At 40.2% G+C, this 26,994-nt stretch overlaps 1 protein-coding gene across 9 annotated transcripts in view; it reads right to left on the minus strand.

Moving 5' to 3' along the window:
* Positions 1 to 26,994, minus strand: part of NAMPT (nicotinamide phosphoribosyltransferase) — a 378,494-nt gene that overhangs the window by 292,134 nt on the left and 59,366 nt on the right. The window lies entirely within an intron of this gene.

Consider the following 26,994-nt stretch of genomic DNA (forward strand, 5'->3'; position numbering starts at 1 on the left):
GTAGGTATAGCACCTATTACAGTGATGGGCACGTGGTTGGATCTCAGTAAATATTTATTGAATGAAAGGATTATTTAACAGAGGAGCATAGAAAGGGATAGGGGGCCTGAAAAGTATACAAGGCATTTAGCAATTTACCAAGTTAGCAATACCTCACGTTTTATCCAAAATATAGCTTCTTTACTAAGGTCTGCTCAACAGAGCTTTGTGAGTGAAACACATCAACACCATCTATTTAATCTGCTTGTCTTATTATTTGTTGCAAAAAGCATAATCCACTCTACTCAGTTTTTAAAAACAAATTTCCTAGTTGACAGTAGGTAGACTGTAGAATCTCCACAAGAGCTGAAAAATCAGACTTAGAGGTTACCCAACTGGAAACAACACACGTAACACACCACAGGACAGCTCCCTAAGATGCCGTGTTCCTTGTGGCCACACACACACATGCACACACACAACACAAAGGCACTCTGCACAGATGACACTGCACACTAGATGCCTTAGGCTCGAGCTGTTGCTGTCTCCCCAAAGCAGAATCCAGTGGTAACCACTGCTTCCAAAGCATGGATTCTAGATGGTGACTACTACTTCACATCACTTTGTTCTCAAATGAATTCTTGGTCTCATTTGGGCTAACGTAATATCAGATTCTAGGGCACCTGCAAATAACAGGTAAAGGAATCAGAAACTCCTTCCTTGGAGAGCTAGATTCAGACTGTGGGAAATTACCTAAAATAGGCATGATGGTCTTTAAGCTGGGTTGACAAAAACATGATACATGTCCACTATGGTTCATTCTTTCTTCCACACTCACTCCTGCAAATTATAATTATGCTGTCACCATTAACACCCAAATAATGACATCAACATAACACGATTCCCTATTCTACAAAGAAAAGCATGCTCATCCTCTCCTCAAAAGCAGAGAATACTAAGTCTTGTCAATTACTACATCCAGTTTAAAGTCAGGATCTACAGGTCTTACACCTTTTCCCTCTAATTCTGTCAAGTATATCTGGGTTCTGAATCCAATGAACTAAACCATAAATTAATACACTCTATATGAAAAGAACAGGAGGAAAAAAATAGAAATTTTTAAATGCATATGTATTTAAAAGACACAGTAAGAAAGGAAATATAGGTAAACAGCATAATCCTCAATTCTACCTGGGTTCACAAGGCTATGGCTGATAATTAGACTCCCAACCTCCACTATTCATTCTATGTTCTCTTTGTCAACACCTCAGGAAGTTGGGGTTCTTGCCTCAGTAGGCTACCTGCTATGCTTCCTAAACCAATGAACCCTGGATACTCCTGCCTGTGAAGCCTGCTGCACACTTTCAATAACTTTCACACAGAGTTAGAACTGTGGTGCTTGAGAAGACTCTTGAGAATCCCTTGGACTGCAGGGAGATCCAACCAGTCCATCCTAAAGGAGACCAGTCCTGGGTGTTCATTGGACGGACTGATGCTAAAGCTGAAACTCCAATACTTTGGCCACCTCATGCGAAGAGTTGACTCCTTGGAAAAGACCCTGATGCTGCGAGGGATTGGGGGCAGGAGGAGAAGGGGGCAACAGAGGATGAGATGGCTGGATGGCATCACCAACTCAATGCACGTGAGTTTGAGTGAACTCCGGGAGTTGGTGATGGACAGGGAAGCCTGGCGTGCTGCGATTAATGGGGTCGCAAAGAGTGGGACACAACTGTGCAACTGAACTGAACTGATACTGCCCTAAAGGGCACCACAGGAAAGTCAAAACAATAGTCCTTGCCCCCAGTGTGTATCAAGTATACTTTTTCCTTAGTAATCAAGAGCAATCATCAGCCAAGCTCCTTTTATTTATTTATTTAATTTCCCTGTGTATCCAATGGCATTTGCTAGCTTCCCCCAAACATCTGCGCAGCTGGCTCAGCTCCTATCGAGTGGAACCACTGTTGGATGTCCTAATAGAGGTTTCCCCTACTTGGTCTCAACACCAGCACAGGCCCACGTCATAGGGCAAGGAAGCAGATATTTCGTTGGTCACTGCTGCTGCTGCTAAGTCACTTCAGTCGTGTCCGACCCTGTGCAACCCCATAGACGGCAGCCCACCAGGCTCCTCTGTCCCTGGGATTCTCCAGGCAAGAACACTGGAGTGGGTTGCTATTTCCTTCTCCAATGCATGCAAGTGAAAAGTGAAAGTGAAGTCGCTCAGTCATGTCTGACTCTTAGCAACCCCATGGACTGCAGCCTACCAGGCACCTCTGTCCATGGGATTTTCCAGGCAAGATTACAGGAGTGGGGTGCCATTGCCTTCTCCTCGTTGGTCAATAATTAGCAGTAATAGTCAAATGTGCCATTTCCGTGTACATCCTTGGTTCCCTGATACTTTGGCCAAGAGAGAAACTGATTGAATATTTATAGCGGAAGAGGCTTTTGCCAAGTTTTTTTTTTTGCAAAGTCTTACCAACAGTTTATTGTAAATGGTCAACTATCATTAATTATCAAAGTTAAATCCTTTGCCACATGAATTTGTAACATTTGTTATTGTACAGGAGACCATCCCCAAGAAAAAGAAATGCAAAAAAGCAAAATGGCTGTCTGGCGAGGCCTTACAAATAGCTCTAAAAATTAGGGAAGCGAAAAGCAAAATAGAAAAGGAAAGATATACCCATTTGAATGCAGAGTTCCAAAGAATAGCAAGGAGAGATAAGAAAGCCTTACTAGTGATCAATGCAAAGAAATAGAGGAAAACAATAGAATGGGAAAGACTAGAGATCTCTTCAAGAAAATAAGAGATACCAAGGGAACATTTCATGCAAAGACGGGCTCGATAAAGGGCAGAAATGGTAGGGACCTAACAGAAGCAGAAGATATTAAGAAGAGGTGGCAAGAATAGAACTGTACAAAAAAGATCTTGAAGAACCAGATAATCACGATGGTGTGATCACTCACCTAGAGCCAGACATCCTGGAATGCAAAGTCAAGTGGGCCTTAGGAAGCATCACTATGAACAAAGCTAGTGGAGGTGATGGAATTCCAGTTGAGCTATTTCAAATCCTAAAAGGTGATGCTGTGAAAGTGCTGCACTCAATATGCCAGCAAATTTGGAAAACTCAACAGTGGCCACAGGACTGGAAAAGGTCAGTTTTCATTCCAATCCCAAAGAAAGGCAATGCCAAAGAATGCTCAAACTACCGCACAATTGCACTCATCTCACAAGCTAGCAAAGTAATGCTTAAAATTCTCCAAGACTGGCTTCAACAGTACTTGAACTATGAACTTCCAGATGTTCAAGCTGGATTTAGAAAAGGCAGAGGAACCAGAGATCAAATTGCCAACATCCACTAGATCATCAAAAAAGCAAGAGAGTTCCAGAAACATATCTACTTCTGATTTGTTGACTATGCCAAAGCCTTTGATTGTGTGGACCACAATAAACTGTGGAAAATTCTGAAAAAGATGGGAAGACCAGACCACCTGACCTGCCTCTTGAGAAACCTATATGCAGGTCAGGAAGCAACAGTTAGAACTGGACATGGAACAACAGACTGGTTCCAAATAGGGAAAGGAGTATGTCAAGGCTGTATACTGTCACCCTCCTTATTTAACTTGTATGCAGAGTACATCATGAGAATTGCTGGGCTGGATGAAACACAAGCTGGAATCAAGATTTCTGGGAGAAATATCAATAACCTCAGATATGCAGATGACACCACGCTTGTGCAGAAAGTGAAGAAGAACTAAAGAGCCTCCTGATGAGAGTGGAAGAGGAGAGTGAAAAAGTTGGCTTAAAGCTCAACATTCAGAAAACGAAGATCATGGCATCTGGTCCCATCACTTCATGGTAAATAGATGGGGAAGCAGTGGCTGACTTTATTTTTATGGGCTCCAAAATCACTGCAGATGGTAACAGCAGCCATGAAGTTAAAAGACACTTACTCCTTGGAAGGAAAGTTCTGACCAACCTAGACAACATATTAAAAACCAGACATTACTTTGCCAACGAAAGTCCATCTAGTCAAAGCTATGGTTTTTCCAGTAGTCATGTATGGATGTGAGAGTTGGACTGTGAAGAAAGCTGAGCACCGAAGAATTGATGCTTTTGAACTGTGGTGTTGGAGAAGAGTCTTGAGAGTCCCTTGAACTGCAGGGAGATCAAACCAGTCCATCCTAAAGGAGATCAGTCCTGGGTGTTCATTGGAAGGACTGATGTTGAAGCTGAAACTCCAATACTTTGGTCACCTGATGCAAAGAGCTGACTCATTTGAAAAGACCCTGATGCTGGGAAAGATTGAAGGCAGGAGGAGAAGGGGATAACAGAGGATGAGATGGTTGGATGGCATCAGCGAGTTGATGGACATGGGTTTGGGTGGACTCCAGGAGTTGGTGGTGGACAGGGAGGCCTGGAGTGCTGCGGTTCATAGGGTCATAAAGAGTCCGACACAACTGAGCGACTGAACTGAACATGAATTTGTGTTGCCTGTGGGATTTTCTAATAAACAGTTGTCTAGCATTCCAAGGCATCATATTTCAATTTCTAATTATGGAATCAATAAAGGATTACTCTGTGGAAATAAGGGTTCTATACTGCTTGTATAGATATCTAAGTGAATAAGGGGAAATGGGATGCTAGATCTTTTATTCCTATCATGCTAGAATAAGGTTGTGTGTTAGTCAGCTTAGTCTAGATTGATCATAAACAGCCCCCATATCTCAAGTTATTTTTTTCTGATCACAATTCATGTTAGCTTTAGTGTAGCTATGACTGTTCACATTTTCAACCCCAAACCAAGTTGGAACAGCAGATCTGTGCATCTTGGCACATGAAGCTCAGGTGGCAGAGGAGAAAAAGAAATGAGAAAGTGGCAGAACTTCAGGAAGGCTCTTACTATTTTACTCAAAAATTCCATGCATCTGTTTCACTTACATTGGCCAAAGCAAATCAGATGGCCTGATGTGAGGAAGGGAACGATTTTACATCAGTGGGGTAGCAAAGTATATACTTTGCAAACAATTGGGGAAAACTTTAATATCATGTGCCTTAAAGGTGGTATTACTCCACTCAAGACAGAGCATTGCAATCTACACTGAAACTACTTTTCAAAGGTGTTTTAAGATTTTACTTTGATTAAATTAAAATAGATATAAAAGATATATAAAGTATTTTCTTAGGTTGTTTCATTTCTTGGTATTTTTCTTCCCTCCAAGGTTGTAGTCAGTAAGGTTTTTTCATCATCTTTTTTGACTGATTTCATAATTTCAGTACGGAAGTGCTCCCCAGAGAATCAAAAAAGATGTTGACTTGTAGTTCTATTTATACATCATAAAGAACCCTAGGATTTAGGCAAGAGTTATTACATTCACGTTCTGAAAGGTTAAGTAAATTTCCTGAGCACATGGTCATATTAAGTGAAGTATGTTGAGTTCAAACCAAAGATTCAGATATTTAATATACTCATTGTTCTTCCTCAGTTTAGTCACTCAGTGTGTGAGACTCTTTGTGACCCCATGGACTGCAGCATGCCAGGCCTCCCTGTCCATCGCCAATTCCAGGAGTTTGAGGAACGCCAGTTCCTCAAACTCATGTCCATTGAGTCGGTGATGCCATCCAACCATCTCATCCTCTGTTGTCCCCTTCTCCTCCTGCCTTCAATCTTCTTCCCAGCATCAGGGTCTTTTCCAGTGAGTCAGTTCTTTGCATCAGGTGGCCAAAGTATTGGAGTTTTAGCATCAGCATGAGCCCTTCCAATGAACACCCAGGACTGATCTCCTTTAGGATGGACTGGTTGGATCTCCTTGCAGTCCAAGGGACTCTCAAGAGGCTTCTCCAACACCACAGTTCAAAAGCATCAATCTTTGGCGCTCAGCTTTCTTCACAGTCCAACTCTCACATCTATACATGAATACTGGAAAAACCATAGCTTTGACTAGATGGACCTTTGTTGTCAAAGTAATGTCTCTGCTTTTTAATATGCTGTCTAGGTTGGTCGTAACTTTCCTTCCAAGGAGCAAGCATCTTTTAATTTCATGGCTGCAGTCACCACCTGCAGTGATTTTGGAGCCCAAGAAAATAAAGTCTGTCACTGTTTGCACTATTTCCCCATCTATTTGCCATGAAGTGTTGGGACCAGATGCCATGATCTTAGTTTTCTGAATGTTGAGCTTTAAGCCAACCTTTTCACTCTCCTCTTTCACTTTCATCAAGAGGCTCTTTAGTTTTTTGCTTTCTGCCATATGGGTGGTGTCATCTGCATATCTGAGGTTATTGATATTTCTCCCAGAAATCTTGATTCCAGCTTGTGCTTCATCCAGCCCAGCATTTCTCATGATGTACTCTGCATATAAGTTAAATAAGGAGGGTGACAGTATACAGCCTTGACATACTCCTTTCCCTATTTGGAACCAGTCTGTTGTTCCATGTCCATTTGTAACTGTTGTTTCCTGACCTGTATACAGGTTTCTCAAGAGGCAGGTCAGGTGGTCTGGTATGCCCATTTCTTTCAGAATTTTCTGCACTTTGTTGTGGTCTACACAATCAAAGGCTTTGGCGTAGTCAACAAAGCAGAAGTAGATATGTTTCTGGAACTCTCCTACTTTTTTGATGATCCAGTGGATGTTGGCAATTTGATCTCTGATTCCTCTGCCTTTTCTAAATCCAGCTTGAACATCTGGAAGTTCATAGTTCAAGTACTGTTGAAGCCAGTCTTGGAGAATTTTAAGCATTACTTTGCTAGTGTGTGAGATGACTACAACTGTGTGGTAGTTTGAACATTCTTTGGCATTGCCTTTCTTTGGGATTGGAATGAAAACTGACTTTTTCCAGTCCTGTGGCCACTGCTGAGTTTTCCAAAATGCTGGCATATTGAGTGCAGTATTTTCACAGCGTCACCTTTTAGGATTTGAAATAGCTCAACTGGAATTCCATCACCTCCACTAGCTTTGTTCGTAGTGATGCTTCCTAAGGCCCACTTGACTTTGCATTCCAGGATGTCTGGTTCTAGGTGAGTGATCAAACCATCGTGATTACCTGGGTCGTGAAGATCTTTTTTGTATAGTTCTTCTCTGTATTCTTGCCACCTCTTCTTAATATCTTCTGCTTCTGTTAGGTCCCTACGATCTCTGTCCTTTATTGAGCCCATCTTTGTGTGAAATGTTCCCTTGGTATCTCTAATTTTTTGAGGAGATCTCTAGTCTTTCTGATTCTATTGTTTTCCTCTATTTCTTTGCACTGAGTGCTGAGGAATGCTTTCTTATCTCTCCTTGCTATTCTTTGAAACTCTGCATTCAAATGGGTATATCTTTCCTTTCCCCCCTTGCCTTTCCCCTCTCTTCTATTCACACCTCTTTGTAAGGACTCCTCAGACTACCATTTTGCCATTTTGCATTTCTTTTTATTGGAGGTGGTCTTGATCCCTGCCTCCTGTACCATGTCACAAACCTCTGTCCATGGTTCTTCAGGCGCTCTATCAGATCTAATCCCTTGAATCTATTTGTCACTTCCATTATTATTCTTCCTATTTCATAGTAATAGATCCTTGTTATTTTCCTCTTACTGTGTGCCTTAAGAAGTTCCATGGTCCTCTGTGCCTTTAATGATCTTAAGCTTTCTTTGAGTCTCTACTTAAAAAGAAGCCTGTGCCCTTAATTGTATCACCATGGATCCTGCCCTGGTGGATTCTGCTTCAGGCTTGCCAACACATATTTGACTACAAGCTTGGAAGACAAAAACCTAATATGATGCTTGAACCAGCTGCTACTACAGATACCAGCAATATTTTGTATTGTTTTCATGAGAAATTTTGGTATTATTTTATTGGTTCTCTTCTCTGAGTTGATCAAGGAGTACTCAAGATTCTATAACAGATCTATATTGATTGACTCTGTGTAAAAGAGATGATCAGCAGGAAAATGCTCAAAGAAGTCAAATTGTTCTCCAACTATTACCTTGGATTATCTTCCTATAAAAGATACATGTTATAAGGGGATTTTTTTACCTTTAACTTTCAGCAGGTGGCTGGTAATTTACCTTAACTGTATTACAGAAAGCACACTGGGGAATTGTTTGCATGAAGGCATGGGCTAGAAGCTGCATCTGGAATCAATTTTTATATTTTAAAATACTCTAAAGGAATAGCTCTTGTAGATTTTACTAGTCAACATAATCCAAAGGAATTTTTTCCATGAGGAATAGCCAGGAATCTAAGTTTAACATATATATTGAATTTCTAAAATTATTTTAGCAGATAAACATCTGCAGTAGATACTTTGTCAATAGCATATGCAATCCCCAGGTTTGTTTTGAGAGGAATTTGAGGGGCATGGGAAACTTAAACTATTCTAAATCCCATCTGGAAAAAAATATATATGGGAATGACCTGGAAAGGTAGAGGGGTAAGAAAGGAAAAAGGAAAAAAAAAGACTTGCCTTCCAATTACTAAAATATATCACAGAGTTATAGAAATTAAAAACCAATACTGAGCCAAAAATAGGGAGACAAATCAATGGATCAGAATGGAGTACCAAGATAGTGACATGGATGTATGAGAATTTAGTATGTGATAAAGGTGCCATCTCAAATCTATGGAGAAAACATGGTTCACTTAATAAATGGTATTGTGATAACTGACAAGTGTTTCAGAGGAAAACATTTGTATTTCTATAGCCACTCCTGGGCCAAAGAAGTTTCATATGGACCAGTGATTTACATATATAAAAACAGAATTAAATACAAAGAGTACCAATCATGAGTTGATATTTTTCTAATGTAATCTCTTTTGACTTTTCTGTATTTTCCATTAAGATACATGTTTCATCAAGACAAGGACTATCTTTACTTCAGTCCCCACTGCATCACTAACACCTAGCATACTATCAGGCACACTCAGAAAATCGTCAAAATATTAATTATTGCCCATATATGACTATTAGATACCACTGTTTCTCCCAATGGGACTGCATATCTATTTGTCTTGTTCAAGACACTGATGGCTAGGAAGAAGTCGAGGAATGGACCCTCAACCCTGTGGATAAAAGATCAATGAAAAAGACAACATAAGTGCTTAGGTAGATTGTTGGGGTGATTAATACTTAAGTAGGTTTTTTTTTTTTTTTTAACCACTCAGCCAGTTACTCTACAATCATCAATAAGAATCAGCTTTGCTAAATAAAGTGTGCACATATTGTGACTTTTGCCTTTTCTATTCTCATAGATTAACTGAGGACTTACAAGGCAAACCAAAAGAATCATTCTAGACGCTGATCTATCTAATATCTGAGCATCAATCTGTTTTAACCACAAACATTGATCTTTGCAGGATACTTCAGTCCAAAGTTCCCACCGTTCTCCCTAGTGAAGAAGATCCCTATCTAAGTCCCAAAAGATTAGTGATGAGATTGTTCAACATAGCATGCTCATGTTGAGTTCATTAGAAGTTCATTACATATGGTAGAGCAGAATATATCACTGTCATCATCATTGACTAAACTTTCTGAAGATGCATGATAAAGACAAGCAGAGAAAGCAGAAGTTCCTCTCACATCATGACAGCTGAAACACTCACCTGGTACTTCAACATCATTCATTGTAGTGGGTAAACCATGAGATTTGGACCAAGGTATACCAAGTTCCAAACTCTGATTTAAACATATATGAGAGACACCCAGCAGTTTTTCTTTACCTGAAAGATTCTGTTGGAAGGCTAGTTTCTCTGCTGACCTTGGACACCAGGAACCCTCAATATTGTTAGACCACCTCTGGTTTGGTCCCTGCTCACTCACAGAGAGCCCTGCCGTTTCTCTTTAGCCAAGTTCCAGGGAGGAAGGCAGTGTTAAAAGAGGTGGACATAAAATGATCATTTTCTCAAGCCCATTCAGGAACAAACCAAATAATCTAAAGGAGGAGTCATGGAGGAAGATAAGTTAATATAATCATTCAGAGTGAAGGGGTAAACAAAACAGCTGGTATAAAAGAGAAGAAAGAATGTAAACAAAATGGTTTCATGGTTCAAAGTCTAGATCCTTCCATTACATCTGAAATCAAGTGAGAGAAAGGGGCTTCCCAGGTGGCTCAGTAGTGAAGAATCCACCTGCCAAGCAGGAGATGCAGGTCCAATCCCTGGGTCAGGAGGATCCCCTGGAGAAGGAAATGGTAACCCACTCCAGTATTCTTGCCTAGAGAATCCCATGGAGAGAGAAGACTGGCGGACTACAGTCCATGGAGTTACAAAGATACAAAATAGAGCAACTAAACAACAACAACTTGGAGAACAAGTAAATTTGGTGAGAGAAAAAGTGGGTAGTAATATGACCACAGAGATTTGGAAAATGCAATTCATCTAGCTTCTGTGATGCGAGGAAGAGACATAAATCTCCAAAAAGGTCACTTATGAACTAGAAAAGAGATAAAAGGAGAGAAAGAGTAGGAGAAAAGAAGGAAATTAGGTAGGATACCATTTCTTAACAATTTTATTTATTTTTTGGCTGTGCAAGGGCTTTTCTCTAGCTTCAGCAAGTGGGGGCTCCTCTCTAATTGCAGTGCACAGGCTTCTTCTCATTGAGGTGGCTTCTCTTGCTGTGGACACACGGGCTCTATGGTGCTTAGGCTTCAGTAGTTGTAGCACATGGGCTCGATAGTTGCAGCTCCTGGGCTCTAGAGCACAGGCCCTGCAGTTGTGGTGCGCGGGCTCAGTTGCTCCTCGGCACATGGGATCTTCCTGGACCAGGGATCAAACCCACATCCTCTTAGTTGGCTGGCAGGTTCTTTACCACTGAGCCACCAGGAAATCCCCAATAAGATGACATTTTGAAAAAAGATTCTAAGAAATAAATCTTTTCTTTTATGAAAAATCTTAGGGAACACCCAGGGATGGGGTGTTTTGCTTGCTTCAGTTGGTGCTTTGTACAGTTTCGCAGGCACAGAACTCCTTATAAAGGTCCTACCCCATTCTTCATACCTGACCCCTCCCTTGAGTATGAGCCCCTGAACTCAGACAACTCACCCTGAATTGCATGAAGGCCACGTTACACCAGTTTCCAAGGCCTGTGAGTCCCTGAAGATGATGGTTGAGTGCTGGGCAGTTATCTACAGACTAAGGTCAGCCACTCCCTTCTTCACCTCGCTTACTCTATCAGCCAGGCAGTCAATGGCTCAATACACACTGAGCACCCTTGGTGCCCTGCCTTCATGAGGTGAGGGAGGGTACATCCTCAAGAAGCCTGCCTTCCAGGCACCCAGCTGCCTTCCTGTCTGGAGGGAGAATACCTAGTGGGGGTCATGCCCCCAGCTCTTTAAATGCCTTCTCTCAAGAACCCTTCCCCTTCAAACTTGCTTTGAGAAGAGAATTTGCTGTATGGGGAGAGGTAGCATTTAGGGAGCAGCAGAGCTTTTACGCACTCTAAAAATTTTCAGGTAGCTTCCTCTTCTTACCACTAAGGCAGTCTCATTCTCAGATCTTTCACCTGGTGCTTTGGTGAGAATCTACCCTTCAGCCAGTGGCATCATCTGACATGAATGCTGACATACGTGACATTCATCAAAACCATATCTTTAATGGAAAGGAGCCTCTTGTCCTACCTTGCTGGTCCCCCCAGTTCAGAAACATTGTACCTAAAACCACAGCCTACTCATTCATTCACTACCACAATAATTCAACCAGTTGTTTCAGAGAGTAGGACCCTGAAGGATGGAGGAGGCGGGCAGGGCGTTTTATAAGAAGGAGATGGCAGAGAACACACAGACGGGGATAAGGCATTTTGGAGAAGAGGCTTAGTAACAGCCAGAGCATTTGGGTGTTAGACATAAGATGCCTGGAGCAAAAGGGAGAGAGAAGAAAAAGTAAACCTTAGAACCAAAGTAAATTTTGCCTATGCCTGTACCTCTATGAGGCCCTGCTCAGTATGTAGTCTGCAAAAATCCAAACTTAAGCCAGTGATGTTTGTACCACGGTTATATACAATGAATATTAGGGGAAGCTGGGTGAAGGATGTATAGAAATGCTGAATTATTTTCTTATGGCTCTTTTATATAATAAATTATTCCAAAATTAAAGGCTGAACAAAAAAGATGTTTCTTCAGTTCAGTCACTCAGTCATGTCTGACTCTTTGCGACCCCATAAATTGCAGCACGCCAGGCCTCCCTGTCTATCACCAACTCCCGGAGTTCACTCAAACTCATGTCTATCGTGTTGGTGATGCCATCCAGCCATCTCATCCTCTGTCATCCCCTTCTCCTCCTGCCCCCAATCCCTCCCAGCATCAGAGTCATTTCCAATGAGTCAACTCTTCACATGAGGTGGCCAAAGTACTGGAGTTTCAGCTTTAGCATCATTCCTTCCAAAGAACACCTAGGGCTGATCTCCTTTAGAATGGACTGGTTGGATCTCCTTGTGGTCCAAGGGACTGTCCAGAGTCTTCTCCAACACCACAGTTCAAAAGCATCAATTCTGGAGGAGGAGCTAAGATGGCGGAGGAGTAGGACAGGGAGAACACTTTCTCCCCCACAAATTCATCAAAAGAACATTTAAACGCCGAGTAACTTCCACAAAACAACTTCTGAATGCCGGCAGAGGACATCAGGCACCCAGAAAAGCAACCCAAGTCTTTGAAAGGAGGTAGGAAAAAAATATAAAAGACAAAAAAAGAGACAAAAGAGGGAGGAATGGAGTTCCGTCCCGGGAAGGGAGTCTTAAAAAGAGAGAAGTTTCCAAACACCAGGAAACCTTCTTACTGCCAAATCTGTGCCGAGCCTTGGAAGCACAGAGGGCAACATAACAGGGAGGAAAAATAAACAAACAGTTAAAACCCACACATTGTGAGCCCTAAGGTAACTCCCCCAGCGGAGAAGCAGCGCAGACGCCTGCATCCGCCATTAGCAAGCGAGGGCTGGGCAGGGAGGCGCAGCGTGGGCTGCATCGCAAGGATCTGGCCTGAATACCCCGAGCGCTATCTGAGCGAAATAATTTGGGCTAGCAAACCAGACTGTGGGATATCTACCACGCGAAAAGCCAGCCCTAACCTAAGACATCGCCAGGCCCGCGCACAGAACAAAGGACTGAACAGAAATAGCCGGCGGCAGACCATCCCCCTCCAGTGATAGGCAGCCAGTGCCGGAAGGGGACGATCGCAGCCCCAGAGAGACACTATCTATAAAACTGTAAGCAGGCTTCTTTGCTAACTATAACTTCTTGGGGGTCTGGACAGTCAACATCTGCCTGAGAAGGTGCGCTGGTTGCACTCCTAGATAACCGAGTGGCGGGGAGGCGATAAGTCGCAGCAATCATGCGCGCCAAACACCTCATCACCTGAGCTGCTCGGATCTGGGAAGAGCACAAAACGCAGGCCACGGATGGTTCCCGGTGGAGCAACCTAGAGCCTGAGCAGTGTGGGCAGGGAGGCTACATGCGCCATAAGCGGGGGCAGACCCAGTGTGGCTGAGGCACTGCGAGCACACGCCAGTGTTATTTGTTTGCAGCATTCCTCCCTACCTCCCCTCAGTGCGACTGAACAAGTGAGCCTAAAAAAAAAGAAAAAAAAGTGTCCTCCACCGTCCCCTTTGTGTCAGGGCGGAAACCAGACACTGAAGAGACCAACAGAAGAAGCAAACAGAAGAAGCTATAACAGAGGGAACCGCCTTGGAAGCTACAGGCAATAGATTAAAACCCTGTGGTTAATACCAACTACATAGGAAGGGGCCTATAGATCTTGAGAAATATAAGTCAGACCAAGGAACTAGCCAAAAATGAACTGAACCCACAATACTCACAACAAAACTGGAGAAAGTCCTAGATATATTTTTACTATCATTCTTTCTTTCTTTTTATTTTTTTTAATTAAAAAAATTTTTTTTAAGTCCTCTATTATTCCTTTAATTTTCACTTTTATAACCGATTACTTTGCAAAAAAAAAAAAAAAAAAAAAGAAGACCCTATTTTTTTTAAAGCAAATTTCATATATTTTTTTTTATAATTTTTTTGACCTTGTTTTTTTTTTTTTTCTTCTTATCTTTAACATTGTAGTTTTGAAATTCCAAACTCTACTCTAGATTTTTAATTTTAGCTTTTTGGTATATGTTATCAATTTTGTACCTATAGTTGTTGTTTTTGTTTTTTATAATTTCTGTGACCCTTTATTATTTTTTCTATTTCTTTTTCTCTGTTTCTTTCTCTTCTTCTTTTAAATAACACTGTATATCTGAAATTCCAAACTCTACTCTAGATTTTTAATTTATGCTTTTTTTGGTATTTGTTATCAATTTTGTACCTGTATTTTCTTTATAATTTAAGTGACTTTGTTTGTTCATGTTTTTTTTTTTTTTTCTCTTTCTTTTTCTTCTTCTTTTTTTAACATTGTATTTTTGAAATTCCAAACTCTACTCTAGATTTTTAACTTTTGCTTTTTGGTATTAGTTATCAATTCTGTGCCTATATTTTCTTTATAATTTTCACGACCTTGTTTGTTTTTGTTTGTTCGTTTTTCTCTTTCTTTTCCTTCTTCTTTTCTTTAACATCGTATTTTTGAAATTCCAAACTCTACTCTAGATTTTTAATTTTTGCTTTTATGTATTTGTTACCAATTTTGTACCTTTAAGAACCCAATCTTCAGTACCCATTTTTCACTAGGGAGCGAGATTACTGGCTTGACTGCTCTCTCTCCCTTTGGAGTCTCCTTTTTCTCCACCAGGTCGCCTGTGTCTCCTCCCTAACCCCTCTCTACTCTACCCAACTCTGTAAATTTCTGAGTGTTCCAGATGGTGGAGAACACTTAGGGAACTGACTACTGGCTGGATCTGTCTCCCTCCTTTTCATTCCCCCCTTCTATCCTCCTGGCCACCTCTGTCACCTTCCTCCTTCTTCTCTTCTCTGTATAACTCCGTGAACAACTCTGAGCAGTCCAATTGTGGAGTGCACATAAGGAAGAGATTACTGGCTAGCCTACTCTCTCCTCTATTGATTCCACCTCATCTCATTCGTGTCACCTCTAACTCCCTCCTCCCTCTTCTCTTGTCCATGTAACACTGTGAACCCCTCTGGGTGACCCTCACGGTAGACAAACTTTTCATCTTTAACGTAGATGTTTTATCAATGGTGCTGTATAGAAGAAGCTTTGAAACTACTGTAAAAATAAGACCAATAACAGGAAGCAGGAGGCTTAAGTCCAAACCCTGACTCCACAGAGCTCCTGACTCCAAGGAACATTAATTGACAGGAGCTCATCAAATGCCTCCATACCTGCACTGAAACCAAGCACCACACAAGGGCCAAGTTTCAGGGCAAGACATACCAAGCAAATTCTCCGGCAACAAGGAACACAGCCCTGAGCTCCAAGATACAGGCAGCCCAAAGTCACCCCAAAACCATAGACATCCCATAACTCATTACTGGACATTTCATTGCACTCCAGAGAGAAGAAATACAGCTCCACCCACCAGAACACCGACACAAGCTTCCCTAACCAAGAAACCTTGACAAGCCACCTGTAAAAACCCACACAGAATGAGGAAACGCCACAATAAAGAGAGCTCCACAAACTGCCAGAATACAGAAAGGACACCCCAAACTCAGCAATTTAAACAAGATGAAGAGACAGAGGAATAGCCAGCAGATAAAGAAACAGGATAAATGCCCCACCAAACCAAACAAAGAGGAAGAGATAGGGAATTTACCTGATAAAGAATTCCGAATAATCATAGTGAAATTGATCCAAAATCTTGAAATCAAAATAGAATCACAGATAAATAGCCTGGAGACAAAGATTTAGAAGATGCAAGAAAGGTTTAACAAGGACCTAGAAGAAATAAGAGAGAGTCAATATATAATGAATAATGCAATAAATGAAATTAAAAACACTCTGGAGGCAACAAATAGTAGAATAACAGAGGCAGAAGATAGGATTAGTGAATTAGAAGATAGAATGGTAGAAATAAAAGAATCAGAGAGGATAAAAGAAAAACGAATTAAAAGAAATGAGGACAATCTCAGAGACCTCCAGGACAATATTAAACGCTACAACATTCGAATCATAGGGATCCCAGAAGAAGAAGACAAAAAGAAAGACCATGAGAAAATACTTGAAGAGATAATAGTTGAAAACTTCCCTAAAATGGGGAAGGAAATAATCACCCAAGTCCAAGAAACCCAGAGAGTCCCAAACAGGATAAACCCAAGGCGAAACACCCCAAGACACATATTAATCAAATTAACAAAGATCAAACACAAAGAACAAATATTAAAAGCAGCAAGGGAAAAACAACAAATAACACACAAGGGAATTCCCATAAGGATAACAGCTGATCTTTCAAAAGAAACTCTTCAAGCCAGGAGGGAATGGCAAGACATACTTAAAGTAATGAAAGAAAATAACCTACAGCCCAGATTATTGTACCCAGCAAGGATCTCATTCAAATATGAAAGAGAAATCGAAAGCTTTTCAGACAAGCAAAAGCTGAGAGAATTCAGCACCACCAAACCAGCTCTCCAACAAATACTAAAGGATATTCTCTAGACAGGAAACACAAAAACGGTGTATAAATTCGAACCCAAAACAATAAAGTAAATGGCAACGGGATCATACTTATCAGTAATTACCTTAAACGTAAATGGGTTGAATGCCCCAACCAAAAGACAAAGACTGGCTGAATGGATACAAAAACAAGACCCCTACATATGTTGTCTACAAGAGACCCACCTCAAAACAGGGGACACATACAGACTGAAAGTGAAGGGCTGGAAAAAGATCTTCCATGCAAATAGGGACCAAAGGAAAGCAGGAGTAGCAATACTCATATCAGATAAAATAGACTTTAAAACAAAGGCTGTGAAAAGAGACAAAGATGGTCACTACATAATGATCAAAGGATCAATCCAAGAAGAAGACATAACAATTATAAATATATATGCACCCAACACGGGAGCACCGCAGTATGTAAGACAAATGCTAACAAGTATGAAAGGAGAAATTAAAAATAACACAATAATAGTGGGAGACTTTAACACCCCACTCACACCTATGGATAGATCAACTAAACAGAAAATTAACAAGGAAACACAAACTTTAAATGATACAATAGACCAGTTGGACCTAATTGATATCTATAGGACATTTCATCCCAAAACAATGAATTTCACCTTTTTCTCAAGCGCACACGGAACCTTCTCCAGGATAGATCACATCCTGGGCCATAAATCTAGCCTTGGTAAATTCAAAAAAATTGAAATCATTCCAAGCATTTTTCTGACCACAATGCAGTAAGATTAGATCTCAATTACAGGAGAAAATCTATTAAAAATTCCAACATATGGAGGCTGAACAACACGCTGCTGAATAACCAACAAATCACAGAAGAAATCAAAAAAGAAATCAAAATTTGCATAGAAACGAATGAAAATAAAAACACAACAACCCAAAACCTGTGGGACACTGTAAAAGCAGTCCTAAGGGGAAAGTTCATAGCAATACAGGCACACCTCAAGAAACAAGAAAAAAGTCAAATAAATAACCCTACACCTAAAGCAACTAGAAAAGGAAGAAATGAAGACCCCCAGGGTTAGTAGAAGGAAAGAAATCTTAAAAATTAGAGCAGAAATAAATGCAAAAGAAACAAAAGAGACCATAGCAAAAATCAACAAAGCCAAAAGCTGGTTCTTTGAAAGGATAAATAAAATTGACAAACCATTAGCCAGACTCATCAAGAAACAAAGGGAGAAAAATCAAATCAATAAAATTAGAAATGAAAATGGAGAGATCACAACAGACAACACACAAATACAAAGGATAAGAGACTACTATCAACAATTATATGCCAATAAAATGGACAACTTGGAAGAAATGGACAAATTCTTAGAAAAGTACAACTTTCCAAAACTTGACCAGGAAGAAATAGAAAATCTTAACAGACCCATCACAAGCATGGAAATTGAAACTGTAATCAGAAATCTTCCAGCAAACAAAAGCCCAGGTCCAGACGGCTTCACAGCTGAAGTCTACCAAAAATTTAGAGAAGAGCGAACCCCTATCCTGCTCAAACTCTTCCAGAAAATTGCAGAGGAAGGTAAACTTCCAAACTCATTCTATGAGGCCACCATCACCCTAATAAAAAAACCTGACAAAGATCCCACAAAAAAAGAAAACTACAGGCCAATATCACTGATGAACTTAGATGCAAAAATCCTTAACAAAATTCTAGCAATCAGAATCCAACAACACATTAAAAAGATCATACACCATGACCAAGTGGGCTTTATCCCAGGGATGCAAGGATTCTTCAATATCCGCAAATCAATCAATGTAATACACCACATTAACAAATTGCAAAATAAAAGCCATATGATTATCTCAATAGATGCAGAGAAAGCCTTTGACAAAATTCAACATCCATTTATGATCAAAACTCTCCAGAAAGCAGGAATAGAAGGAACATCCCTCAACATAATAAAAGCTATATATGACAAACCCACAGCAAACATTATCCTCAATGGTGAAAAATTGAAAGCATTTTCCCTAAAGTCAGGAACAAGACAAGGGTGCCCACTTTCACCATTACTATTCAACATAGTTTTGGAAGTTTTGGCCACAGCAATCAGAGCAGAAAAAGAAATAAAAGGAATCCAAATTGGAAAAGAAGAAGTAAAGCTCTCACTATCTGCAGATGACATGATCCTCTACATAGAAAACCCTAAAGACTCCACCAGAAAATTACTAGAACTAATCAATGATTATACTAAAGTTGCAGCATATAAAATCAACACAGAGAAATCCCTTGCATTCCTATACACTAATAATGAGAAAACAGAAAGGGAAATTAAGGAAACAATTCCATTCACCATTGCAACGGAAAGAATAAAATACTTAGGAATATATCTACCTAAAGAAACTAAAGACCTATGTATAGAAAACTATAAAACACTGGTGAAAGGAATCAAAGAGGACAGTAATAGATGGAGAAATATACCATGTTCATGGATTGGAAGAATCAATATAGTGAAAATGAGTATACTACCCAAAGCAATTTATAGATTCAATGCAATCCCTATCAAGCTACCAACGGTGTTCTTCACAGAGCTAGAACAAATAATTTCACAATTTGTATGGAAATACAAAAAACCTCGAATAGCCAAAGCTATCTTGAGAAAGAAGAATGGAACTGGAGGAATCAACCTACCTGACTTCAGGCTCTATTACAAAGCCACAGTCATCAAGACAGAATGGTACTGGCACAAAGACAGAAATATTGATCAATGGAACAAAATAGAAAGCCCAGAGATAAATCCACGCACATATGGGCACCTTATCTTTGACAAAGGAGACAAGAATATACAATGGATTAAAGACAATCTCTTTAACAAGTGGTGCTGGGAAATCTGGTCAACCACTTGTAAAAGAATGAAACTAGAACACTTTCTAACACCATACACAAAAATAAACTCAAAACGGATTAAAGATCTCAATGTAAGACCAGAAACTATAAAACTCCTAGAGGAGAACATAGGCAAAACACTCTCTGACATACATCACAGCAGGATCCTCTATGACCCACCTCCCAGAATATTGGAAATAAAAGCAAAAATAAACAAATGGGACCTAATTAAACTTAAAAGCTTCTGAACAACAAAGGAAACTATTAGCAAGGTGAAAAGTCTGCCTTCAGAATGGGAGAAAATAATAGCGAATGAAGCAACTGACAAACAACTAATCTCAAAAATATACAAGCAAATCCTACAGCTCAACTCCAGAAAAATAAATGACCCAATCAAAAAATGGGCCAAAGAACTAAATAGACATTTCTCCAAAGAAGACATACGGATGGCTAACAAACACATGAAAAGATGCTCAACATCACTCATGATCAGAGAAATGCAAATCAAAACCACTATGAGGTACCATATCACGCCAGTCAGAATGGCTGCGATCCAAAAGTCTACAAGCAATAAATGCTGGAGAGGGTGTGGAGAAAAGGGAACCCTCTTACACTGTTGGTGGGAATGCAAACTAGTACAGCCACTATGGAGAACAGTGTGGAGATTCCTTAAAAAACTGGAAATAGAACTACCTTATGATCCAGCAATCCCACTGCTGGGCATACACACTGAGGAAACCAGAAGGGAAAGAGACACGTGTACCCCAATGTTCATCGCAGCACTGTTTATAGTAGCCAGGACATGGAAGCAACCTAGATGCCCATCAGCAGATGAATGGATAAGACAGCTGTGGTACATATACACAATGGAGTATTACTCAGCCATTAAAAACAACACATTTGAATCAGTTCTAATGAGGTGGATGAAACTGGAACCTATTATACAGAGTGAAGTAAGCCAGAAAGAAAAACACCAATAAAGTATACTAACGCATATATATGGAATTTAGAAAGATGGTAACAATAACCCTGTGTATGGGACAGCAAAAGAGACACTGATGTATAGATCAGTCTTATGGACTCTGTGGGAGAGGGAGAGGGTCGGGAGATTTGGGAGAATGGCATTGAAACATGTGTAATATCATGTATGAAACGAGTCACCAGTCCAGGTTCGATGCACGATACTGGATGCTTGGGGCTGGTGCACTGGGACGACCCAGAGGGAGGGTATGGGGAGGGAGGAGGGAGAAGGGTTGAGGATGGGGAACACAGGTATACCTGTGGCAGATTCATTTCGATATTTGGCAAAACTAATACAATATTGTAAAGTTTAAAAATAAAATAAAATTAAAAAAAAGAAAAAAAAAAGCATCAATTCTTCAGCGCTCAGCTTTCTTCACAGTCCAACTCTCACATCCATACATGACTACTGGAAAAACCATAGCCTTGACTAGACGGACCTTTGTTGGCAAAGTAATGTCTCTGCTTTTTAATATGCTGTCTAGGTTGCTCAGAACTTTCCTTCCAAGGAGTAAGCGTCTTTTAATTTCATGGCTGCAATCACCATCTGCAGTGATTTTGGAGCCCCCCCCCCAAAATAAAAGATAAACACCTCCAAATCATGTTGGTGCAACATTATGAAAACTGTATAGATTTTAGAGTTGACAAACTTGCCTTTGAATTCAGGTTCAGCCACTTGTTGCCCCTGTGACCAGTGAGCCACTTGACCCTTCTGCACCTGTTTCCTCATTCATCAAATAAGCCCCACTTTATAGCATTGTTTTGAGAACTGGGGATACTGTATAGTAATCATGGAGCACAGGGGCCATCCCAGACTTTGGTTCTTAGAAAATATTAAATTTTTGTTCTTAATATGCACCTTTTAATGGCTTCCTAATGCTTGCCCGATAAAGTTCTTGTTTCTAAACATGACTTTGTAGCCCCTTTGCCATGGCCCCAAACTGCCCCAGCCTCATCTTCCTGAGGCATCCCTGGCCCAGCCACCCCAACTGACCACTCACACTTTGACACACTCTGTGTTCACTCCTGTACATATTCACACCATTCTCCCTGGATGCATTACTTATCTCCAGCTTCAAAACAGGCAATTGATTAGCCAGTGTCCTGGGTTCAAGTCCAGATTCACCAAGGACTTAGTGACCCTCAACAAATCCTCACTTATCTGTGTCTCCAAGATAAAGTCAAAGCCACCATGAAGTGGGATAGCAATAATAATACCTCAAACCAAGAGAGGATCAATGAAGCTCATGAAAGTGCCCTGTAAAATTCAGCCTGAACCCAGAGGCACTCAATCGCAGTTGCCAAGAAGTAAGCTGAACAGTCTGTTTTTTTTAAATACCAATACCTGATGTCATTCTGACAGTTTTGTTTGTTTGTTGGTTCGTTTCAGTTGCCCAAGGAATTCTAAAGTGAAGTGAAACCAGGGTGAACTATTGATCTTAATTTAAGCTTTATTCGCTCAGTCGTGTCTGACTCTTTGTGACCCCATGGACTGTAGCTAGCCAGGCTCCTCTATCCTTGGGATTCTCTGGAGAAGAATTCTGGTATGGGTTGCCATTCCCTTCTGCAGGGGATCTTCCCGACCCAGGGATCGAACCCAGGTCTTCTGCATTACAGGCAGTCTCTTTACCAACTGAACCACCAGGGAAGCCTTATCTTAACTTAGTGCTTCTCAAAGTATGGGGCCTGGGCCAGCACCATCAGTATCACTTGGGAAAGTGTTAGATCCACAGATTTTCAGTAAAAACCTCAAAGTTCATGTTTTTACATGCTTTCAGATCATTGCTGGAGGTGAGGAACCTGTGTCTTAAACAATTTCTAGTCTTCTTCTGAGAAAATCTTACACGTCCTGGCCCAACCCAAATGTTATCCCCTCTATAAGGCCTTTTTACCTTCTAGTCAGAGTCTCTGGCTCAGCTCTCGGGCCTGATCTCACTGTAATACCACCTCTCTTATAATGTTTATCACAGTGTGATGTCTTATCAAAAGACATCACCATCTTTCCTAAGATCTTGGGAGCTATTTAGGGGCAGAACACATATCTGAATCCTATTCCTCATGTCATAATATGCCATGTGTTGGAGCTATATATGAAAAATGTTGAATTGGAGAGACTTCTTTAAATCTCATTCAGGGATTTGGGCTTCCCTCATAGCTCAGTTGGTAAAGAATCTGCCTGTGATCCAGGAGGCCTCAGTTCAATTCCTTGGTCAGGAAGATCTGCTGGGTAAGGGATAGGCTATCCACTCCAGTATTCTTGGGCTTCCCTTGTGGCTCAGCTGGTAAAGAATCTGCCTGCAATGTGGGAGACCTCGGTTCAATCCCTGGGTTGGGAAGATCCCCGGAGAAGGGAAAGGCTACCCATTCCAGTATTCTGGCCTGGAGAATTCCATGGACTGAGTCTATGGAGTCGCAAAGAGTCAGACACGACTAAATGACTTTCACTTTCACTTTCTTTAAATCTCATTGAGGAAAGAGTTACAATTGTGTGAAGACTAGCTGATACAAAGAACAATAAAGTACATAAAAGAAAAAAATTAATATCTAAGATACCCTTCTTATTATAGTAGCTAGTGTATGTGTGCATGCTCACTTGCTCTTTTGTGTTTGACCTTTTGCAGGGCCATAGTGCCAGGCTCCTCTCTCGAAGGAATTTTCTGGGCAAGAATACTGGAGCAGGTTGCCATTTCCTACTCCAGGGTATCTTCCTGACCCAGGGATTGAACCCATGTCTCCTGCATCGAAAGGAGGATTCGTCACTACTAGTGCTACCCGGGAAGCCCTAGTAGCTAGTATGTAGCACTTACTAGAGCCTAAGGCCTGATATGACTCCTTTACTTACATGGAATAACTCATTTAAGCCTTATAACAACCTTATGCAGTGGCTAGTGTTACTATTAGTATTTTACTAACATGGCAGTTGAAGTACAAAGAAGGTAAGTAAACTGTCTGAAGTCATACAGTTTGTAATTGGCAGTCAAATTTGAGCTCAGGTTTTCTGGCTCACCCTCTGGGCTCCTAATTCCTCCATGCTACTACCATTTGTATGGCAATATGATGTTACAGATTCCTATTATTATCAACAGACATGTCTTCCATTCTCCCTATAGAAACGATAGATAATAGTCAACTATGAATCTTCCCTTATCCAATTCTCCCTGAAATTATGTTATTAATCACAGACATTTAGACAATATTTTCTATGTACTGGCCCTGTTCTAAGTGCCTAGCAATATATTTATTTAATTCTCCATTAATCCAGTGAGGCAGATACTATTATGACCCACTTCCTATATAAGATAAGTAAGGCATGCAGAAGTTAAGGAACCAGGTCATATAAATAAGTGAATGGTGGACCAGTATATAAAATCAGGATCTTCAGAGTCAGTCTCCTTATTACTTTGCTATGAAGGCTTTCTTTGTAGGGAGAGTTTGGGAGACATGGTCTTAGAACTAAATTTTGTTACTGTTTTTGTTATTACATCCCTCATAGGGTTGGTATGAGAAACATAGTGCCAATCTCTAATTCCTAAAACCAAAAGAAAAAGAAAAAGGGGAACAAAGCCTTTTAAAATCTTATTCCAACCATTTTTGACAACTAGTATTCACAACTAAGTTTGGAAAACAAAGCTATAGGATCTCTTGTGTCTGTTTGGATATATGTATATCTCAATGTGTGTCTTTGAATTTTGGATAATATTGCTGATTGCTGAGATCAGTTTGTAACTTAGTTTGTAACTAAGCTCTAATTTAATTGGCCTTAAAAAAATTAAGCACTTACAAATCAAATAGTTCTAAATACAAGAGAAATTAACCTAAATGAATTTCAGGTTCATGTGAACTGGGAAATATTCAGTACTAAATACCTGATATTAATGTTTATTTCATCTAATTAATATAGACATGTCTAAGAGTAATTAACATTAAGCAGAATATTTTCATTGTACCTAGGTTTAATATAAGTTAAATATTATTATTATATCTGTTACATTTTGTCAGCAAGGAAATTACCTTGAGTGAAGAAACTTCTAAAAAATGTAAATGAGATATGAGCTTTTATCTATTCATGATATTACTAGATGGGATCCTCTCACCTGGCCAATTAATAATAATACCTGTTCTAATGCTGGCCATAGATTTAAGTTTTCTCTTAGGGTCATTCAAACTTAATCAGAGTGACGAGCTAAGCCTAAATAAAAAATTAGCCTCTCATCTGTTAAAAGGAAAGCTCCCACAATTATGAGGAGGATCTACATGGTTAACACCAGGCTATGGTCATTGAAGTTTAAAAGCTCCTCTATGTTGGGAATGGTTAAATCATACTAAAAATGATCAACTTGGTAATTATGAGATAATGCTGGGTGCTTTATGAACTATGTCCATTATTATCCTTAGAGAGAGTGATTGGTATGGAAATCAATGGATTTGTGGCACTAATTTGTGGCCTTCACATCTACAGGGATAGATATGAAGGTGTAGCCTGGGATTCCCATGAATTTAAGGTCATACATGTTAACAAATTAGAGGTAACCCCAAACAATCTACTATTGGTATGATCCCAATGGGTCAAAGATGTGTATTCTACTGGTAGGACCATTTAACAGCTTTTGTGTATGTTTGTGTGTGCCTTCAATGGGGTTAGAGGATGTAATTGACCATATCAAAGCCTTAACAACTTTCATAAGCTTTAAATGATAGTAACTGGGCTATTAGCCTATTGAATTCTGAGATCTCTATGATGAGAAAGGCAGTGCTACCTAGTCCAGGCCCTTGACAACTTACAGCATCTTAGGGAGATATCTGTGCTATAATTCAAAGTGAATGCTACATTTTCATACCTGATAAATCCTTTAATGTAACACATTTGATGAACCATACGAAAAATCAGATTTCTGCTTTAAGTGACTCATTCCCTAGTCTTGACGATCTTTCAAAAAAAAAAAAACAAAAAAACAAAAAACTGGTTTGGTGTGGGAGGCTCATGGCTAAAATATTTACTTTTAATTCCACTAATGTTATTAACTATGCCATTTGCATTTTGCTTGTTTCACAAGATTATTATTCTTTGTATTACCAAGTATATGACTGAGCCTCTGACGAAAATGATAACTAGACTTGAAGCAGTTGATCAAATGTATAGCTCAATATATGATCAATGATTGTAATAGTGTAACTCTAGGTATGAAAAGATGCAATGAGAGGGAATAGTTTCCTGGACCATAACTAGAAGACAGGTGTCCAGAGACTTTGACTATTAGGACCTAGTCCAGTAATAGCACACTGAGTGTCTTATCAACAAAAACCTTCTTCAGAACTGGGAATGAGCCTTCCCAGCAATGCAGGACAAAATGGTCATGAAATGCTCCCCCACTCCAAGTATGGTTGGATTTATGACTACAAGGGGGCCATGTCAACTACAAATTGGCACTTACCAAATGCATTGCCAATGACTGAACAACAAAGGCATTTGCCATCTGCCTCTATGGAAATTGAACCCCATCCTGCTATAGCTGTGGCCCTTCAACAACCCCTGAGGGAGGTCAGGGTGGAGTGAGGCACTCTGTGCTCCAGGGAATCTGGTGGGACAGGTCTTTAGATAGTTGGATGTTTTTAGGAACAGATTTTATGATCTCCATCCTTGCATCTCCTCATATCTAGAGAAGCACTAAATTCCTTCATGGTGACATCAGATCCTCATGACTAACAAAAATCCTTTTATAAATTGAGTGCTTTATGGTACTGATGTCCCCCTTCACCAAAACCTTATATATTGACTTTCCCCCCCAGTTGCTTTGGAGCAGTCTCTCAGAGCTATCTGAGATGCTGCTTCCCAGGCTGCAGTCCTCCTTTTGCCCCAAATAAAGCTTAAATTGCAACTCTCAAGTTGTACACCTTTTTTTAGTCAACAGGTGTAAACAATGACTTGAACAACTGACATAAATCAGGGTATCCCAGTTCATGTGTGGTCAACCACCTTCCAAGTCAAAAAGCCCACTGCAATCCACAGATATGGCACTCTGTCCCATGACTGATTAAGGTTAAGAAATCAAGGCCATCTGAGCATCAAAAGTGTCGGTGTCAGATTGGGCAATTCTCTATGGAGCACTCACCTGCCCTCAGACTCCAAGCTCTAGAGGCACTGACCTGCCCAAATTTATTCATATGTAGTATGGCCATCAAACTTCAGCACCCCATCCTTTCTTAAATTCAACAACTTTGTGATGGATTTGCTGCTCTTATTAACCTACCTGTCTCTCAACAACCAATGGTTAGTTTTCATTAGCCAAAAATAAACAGTCCCCAACTTCTATTATTCCATCAGTTCCATAAGTAGCTTTTGGTAGAATAAAGCTCTTTTCAGGAAAGAGCTCTCTGCAAGAGGTACCCTTTGCCTTGTCACTAACCTTAAAGCAGGCACCTCCATTCTCTACTCATCTCCAGCCCCAGCACACCTTTAAAATCTTTTCATCACACAATAGTTTTTCTAATCTGATGATTCATTCCATAAATAAAAGAAATAGAAGTGAAGACGACATAATAAACAGATGACCAGATCTCTTCCCTAGATTCCCCTTCAGTAAGTTCATGAAGAAACTGAGTGAGCAAGATAGCATCTAAAGAAAGACCATGAAGAGAA

The sequence above is a fragment of the Bubalus kerabau genome, chromosome 8 (assembly GCF_029407905.1).
Source record: "Bubalus kerabau isolate K-KA32 ecotype Philippines breed swamp buffalo chromosome 8, PCC_UOA_SB_1v2, whole genome shotgun sequence".
Taxonomy (NCBI): domain Eukaryota; kingdom Metazoa; phylum Chordata; class Mammalia; order Artiodactyla; family Bovidae; genus Bubalus; species Bubalus kerabau.